This window comes from Ambystoma mexicanum, chromosome 3p, assembly GCF_040938575.1.
Source record: "Ambystoma mexicanum isolate Mex_15411 chromosome 3p, UKY_AmexF1_1, whole genome shotgun sequence".
Classification (NCBI taxonomy): domain Eukaryota; kingdom Metazoa; phylum Chordata; class Amphibia; order Caudata; family Ambystomatidae; genus Ambystoma; species Ambystoma mexicanum.
This window is the reverse complement of record NC_090925.1, coordinates 182203006-182209388: the sequence shown is the minus strand read 5'-3', so window position 1 is coordinate 182209388 and position 6383 is coordinate 182203006.

The window sequence follows — 6383 nt, the reverse complement described above, 5'->3', positions numbered from 1 at the left end:
TTTCCAACCAGAGGTGAGCGCTTAACGTTAGATGGTACTCCAACAAGTATTACCAAAAGGGAGGGAAAAGGCAGAAATAAAGAGAGCAGTAAGGTAAAACACTTTTCACATAAGGTTAGCGAAGACAGTCAATGGTGGAACAAGGGGAATTAGTTTGGGGCCCGCTTTAGAGGGAGCCAGGCGAAAAATGTGCCCAAGATCACACAATGTCACAAGTCTTTGCAGGTGGGTAAAAAGGGTTTTACTACGGTTCTGAAAAGTTTAGTTAGGGTGTCCCAGACCTACCCAGGTTCGAGAGCCGAGGGCTAAATCTACCCGGTACAATCGGTGGCAAGGGAGGCCGGGCGGAACACAGTACCTTTAAAAGTGGAAAGATTCCTCCAGCGGTGGTAGTCGTTCCTGGTAGTGGGTGCAAGTCGCGGCGTCGTCCCGAGGAAGGGGTGATCTCGACGGGGAGGAAGGCTGCAGGTCGTTGCACTACCAGGGATGAGGCCAGCCGTGGAGTTCTCCGGTCACAAAGGATTTTTACCCCTCTTTCGCGGTTGAGGTAAAAAGTGGTATCCCAGTTGCCGGGGTGCTTGGCACAGGCAAGGCGGCCACAAGATGCTTCGGGACGGCGAAAAGAAGGCAGCAACTGGTTGTCCTAACCAGTTAAGGGAAGAAGACTCTCCGGCAGGAGATCTCCTCTGTCGTCGGGAAAAGTGGTGAGACGATTCTGCAGGGCTTCACCGGTGGTGTCGTCTTGGCAGGTCGGCTCGGCTTCTCCCTCTTCGGCTTCTTAGATCCTGTGGCGACGTCTCAAGAACCAGTCCCAAAAACCATGCTTTTATGCAGCAAACCCCCATTCATACAGCCTAGCTGTCACTCAAACATGCTAAGTGGTGAGCGGGGTGGCTCACCACTTGGGCAAATCACACTAGAGTGCGACATGAGTTGGCAAGGCAACTCAGTCCAGGGTGCCTAAACCCCCTCCCACACCCCCTGTGGTACCCAGACAGAATGGCACCACTTTGGAGGGCTTCTGTGCAGAAGCCCGCCAAAAGTGGAACAAAGGCTCGACTCGGGTTCAGGGTTACTGAAGTGAACCTAGACGCCATTTTGGCGGCGAGTTCCGGCAAAAGATCCCAACCGGTGAATTTATATTAATTAAATAAACCGGCGGTATCTTTAACATTGCACCAAAAAGTGGTGCATCAAAAACAATGGGAAATCCCATTGGGAAATATTCCGGTGGAATATTTCCGTGGTATCCACTGCCACCAGCCAGAACTCGGCGAGGGGGGACGGGACAGTACCCCCTCGACAACATACCCAGGGGCAATCTAATTGCCCCTACCAGTACTTCCACAGTAAGATGGTTTGTACTGGTTAAGTTCCTAAGTTAAGACTAGTAAAGACAATGGCAACTTTACAGACCCAGGGAGACAGTAGTCAGTCCAAGGGTGTGGAGTCTATGATTGGGGGTCTCTAAGACACCCCTGTGCTACTGCACTGAGAGTGCTGTGTAACACACATTCAAAAACCAATGATGGCCTATGGGGAAATTTACCCCCTAGCCCATAAGCACATAGCAAGTCACAGAGAACACTCTCAAGTCATGTCCAAGAGTGAGGGTAAGAGAGTCTCACTCTTGGCAGGGGAAAAAAATAAACCCCAGAAAATCCAGCAAAGCTGCTGGGGGACTCACTAGGTTAGGAAATTCAGCCTAAACAGAGAATTCTTCCTAACAGTTACCGAGCTGCCAGACTTCACGGCAGTCTGTCTCACACGGTCCGTGTTGAGGATTTTGATGGTGCTTAGGCACAAACTTCGCGCAACAGTTCGCCCTCGTAATCCAAGTAACGAGTAAGTGTATTCTGGTTGTGATGTCAGTTAAGCCACTACTATTTCTTGGTTGTCCCCTCTATTCTCGTAACTTCAAGATATCATTGTCATATCCGTTTAGTCTTGCAATTCTCTTTCTCTAGTAATAGTCGCATTAAAGTCGTTCAATATTGTGCAGTGTCTAGTTAGCATTTTTCATGGCAAAAATGCCATTGCATACAATAATTGTCATTGACAACTAAGGTCTAATACACTTATCTTGGTCATTTAAAAACAGATTGCATCTTTCTCTTTCATAGTTGGTACCGGCTGGTGGCCTATCGTTCGTACACATGGTGGCTTCATGGGAGGCTTGGACACCGCATTCGACGAGTAATACCAGCCTGTGTCGTTGGCGCCATTATACAAACTTTCCCCGGCGACAGTGGTCAGTACAGGGGATTTTCCCTCGCTGAGCTGCAACCAGACCTTTACAATGTCTAGTATTATTGTGCCATCAAAATAAGAAACCAAATAAAATAAAACGCATCATATTTTTATCAATGGTTGTTTCAGTTTTTAAGTGAATCAAGTGCGTCTCCATTCAGCAGTGTTCCGGTGCCTTGTCTGCACACCTCCCGGCCCATCCATCCCACCTCACACTATCAAAGGCAGTTCTCACCAGTAGATGTGCGCTGCCATAGGGGCCTGTCAGGGGCGCGAACAGCCAAGGTGCCAAACAACATGTACACTTCAAAAGGTATCCTACGCCCAGGGGCCATTGCTCACATGGCCTCCTCAGACCCAGTGTCTCCAGGCAGGCCTCCCCTGAAGCAGACCGTGCCCCTGCAATCCACATAAGTGTGTCTCCATTCAGCAGTGTTCCAGTGCCTTGTCTGCACGCCTCCCGGCCCATCCATCCCACCTCCCACTATCAAAGGCAGTTCGCACCAGTGGATGTGCGCTGCCATGGGGTGCTGTCAGGGGCGGGAACGGCCAAGGTGCCAAACAACATGTACACTTCAAAAGGTATCCTATGCCCAGGGGCCATTGCTCACATGGCCTCCCCAGACCCCATGTCTCCAGGCAGGCCTCCCCTGAAGCAGAACGTGCCCGTGCAATCCACATAATACCACGACATATACACGCCATTCATTCACAAACACACCCCTTTTGTTATTCTTTATAAACCACTGGATATTTACCATGAGAACATCTTTGAGCACTGCAAGTCAACTCGTGAACGTGCTACTCTCTGACCACTTCGAGTGAACTCGTCAGTGTGCTACCTGTGATCTCCCTGTTCTCCTGCCACTAATTACTCTGCTTGCTGAATCCAACTGATTGTTGGTCAAGGTAAGGGCATGTATCCTAATCATATCCCCTTCATTTGTAAATTTATATCTATTCCGAAGTATTTGACTCCGTACTGCTATGTTAATTTGTATCATTGCTATGTCACGCTCACCTGATTCCCACGGAGGCGCAGGTCTGGCTTCGAGTGCTGATGCTTCTTCAATGGTGAAGCGCAGGACTCTGATGATGGACAGGAAGGGCCCCTCTACTCTGGCTTTTCTGACTCGCAGGAATATTCCCCTGTGCGTGAAAAGGGAGTATTACCTACTGACGGAATAATGCTCAAGCCTCCCACTCCCTTCCAACCCTCCACGATACCCTTCCACGATTCCCCGTGAAGTCTCACCTTGGGGTCTGGAAGGATGAGTTCTCCATCCTGCTTCTGATGCAGGGGCGCGTTGAAACCCAGTTACTTCACTGGATTGAGGTTTGATGGAAGTTCAAAATAAGCTTGACTATTCAGGTGAGGCGCTGTAAGAGTTCTGTTGCAAGTTCAAAAGTTCAAGCTTAATAATAATGTTCATTGTCTTATTGCGGCAAGCGCTAATGCTTATGTCTTTTTCCCCTTAGGGGCCGGGGTTCGGAATGCCGGAGATATGGCACCGACCCGAAGTGTAAGTTCTGGATGAGCATTCAGGTAATGTCTTTGCATTCGCTCATTCAATGTCTGTCTTTTTTCCCCATAGGGGCCGCGGTCCGGAATGCCAGGAAGCGGCAGGACCCGAAATGAAATGGGAATGACCCAACAGGTAAGTCTTAGAAGGAAACTGAGCTTTTCCTATTTCCCTTCCTTCTCTCACCTTGTTTTCTTGTCTTTTCTCTCTAGGCTCTGGGAAGTGGGTGCGGATACGGATGATCGCTGCTGAAGATGGAGGCGCCCAGGAAAGGTGAGTGAAATGCAGCGCTGCAGCGATCGAAGCGAAATGCTTTTAAAATGATGTCTTCCCTTTCAGGATCGTCGGTGTGGGGTCTCCGAGATGCAGCTTTAGCAGGTAAGGTCTTCTTTCTCTCCAATTCTCTCTTATCTCCCTTTGCAGGGGACCCAGGATGCTGACAGGCGTGGCTGAAGTCCAGATGCAGGAGCTGACACGGTGAGCGTCCAGCTGCGAGCAGCAGAACAACGCGAAGCGTGAGTTGCTGATCGGGCGTGGTTTAAATAGCTTTGGAAGAAGTTCCAGGCATGTATCCTTCCACCGATCAGGTATGTATCCTTTCCCGACCACACCCAGGTGGAAAGTAGTCCCACAGGTAAAGTAGTTCCATTCAGGCCTCAAGAGGGCCTGGATGTAGCAGCATGGTCTGCATCAGGTAAGTGCACATTAAAACACTTGAACACATGTCTAGCTTTATGAGCCTGGCGCCTAAGGCACCAGGACAGGGGTCCAACATGAGCCTGGCACCTAAGGCGCCAGGACTGTGTCCAAAGGGCCCCAGCTTGGGCCCGCTGGCACTTCCCTGGGGGGAATGATGCCTGCCTCTGGGGTTGCTGGGTCGGACCTGGCTCCTTGGAGGTAGGCATCATGACATGCTATTGACTTGAGTTTCTTTTGTTATGTTATCGATATATCAATTTTTGTCAGTGTCAATTGGCATCGTATTGCATCCTTCGCGGACCGTGTCTATAGTATAAGCATGTTTCCTTTTCGTGCGTGATAGAACATTCAAGGGACGAGTAACATGTTCTGATTTTCAACACATCAATGAATCGTTTGTGAAATTTATCCAATAATACAGCCACACACGCTGCACTGGTTTTGCTGTGGTGCCCAAAAGAAAGCGTGCAATGAACAATGTATGGTCCAATTCATTCTTTCTCACATGCTTATGCAAAATATTTTTTAATAATTTTGACCTTTATTTTGCAGAATTTACAACAATGCCTGCGTGTTCTATTTTCGGTTACCCTTCGAAGACCCATGACAAATCCGAAGGCATTACAATGCATGTATTCCCTAAGACTGTTGATCGAATAAGAGAATGGGTCAGACGTTGCGGATATCCACCGGAAGAGCTTGAAAGTAGAGTCAATCAAGTCTTGGAGGATAAGAGGGTTCATCAATACCGCATCTGCAGCCTGCACTTTACCCCGAATATGTACGACAGATCCTTGTACACAAAGAAGAATCAACTGAGAACAACTCGGAAATTGCTCCCAAACGCTATTCCGACTTAAATGCCGCCACAGATGAGTCACGCTTCCGGATTTAGCTTTACGCCTGTATTTTCGGTGTAAATGCCACGTATAGTACTTTCCATATTTATGTGATTGAATAGCTGTTAAAATAATGACTTTTTTGCTAAATCTCAGTCCTTGTTTTGTAAAACCCACATAGAAAAATTATTTATGGGGACGGATAGCTATGCTATATTATGCATTTCAATAAGTGTAATTTTCTCGTATTCAGTCTCCTTACATGCCATTTTGTAATGTTGGAATTTCTAAATCGAATAATACTTTGCCTTTACCACTCCATGACTATCCACCGAATATGAAGGAACAAGATTCAACATCCATGTCTTGCCTGGAGTCATCAACCACTTCGAGCGCGTATCAAGTAATGTTACCTAGCTATTCTGTTCCAGACTGGTTTTATGCACGAAATTCTAGATAATGTGATCATATTTTCGCAATGTATCATTGCATTACTACTTTACTGTTGATATGTACCTTTGTCGTCTTTCCAAATTGTGTCCCATTTCCAATCTTTTCGAGCTTACTAATGCAAGTACTGTGTTTCAGGGAGATGCTGAAGCATCCACTACAAACCGAACACCCCTCGTAGTAGATCCGGTGTCAGAGGTCTGGGTCTTCATAGCTCAGTAGGACGAGATAATCTGATCATATTTTCATATTGTGTAATTGTTTTACACAATGTTTCATTCCTACTTTACTATTGATATGTACCTTTGTCGTCTTTCCAAATTGTGTGTCCCGTTTACAATCTTTTCGTCCTTACTAATGCAAGTACTTTGTTTCAGGGAGATGCTGCAGCGTCCTCTACAATTACATTATCCATTGTGGTTGTTCCGGAACCAGACCTTACAGTTGATCTGGACCCATAGGTATGCGCACTGACAGTACCATCGAATGAAAAAGTCGGTATAATTAGATGTGTAATGCCAATGACTTATTTCAAATGGATACTATTTTTTGTAGGGATGTATACAAGATCCGTATGTTGAACCAGAGGAACGTGTATCTGAGTTGGTGAGCCAGTTTGCTG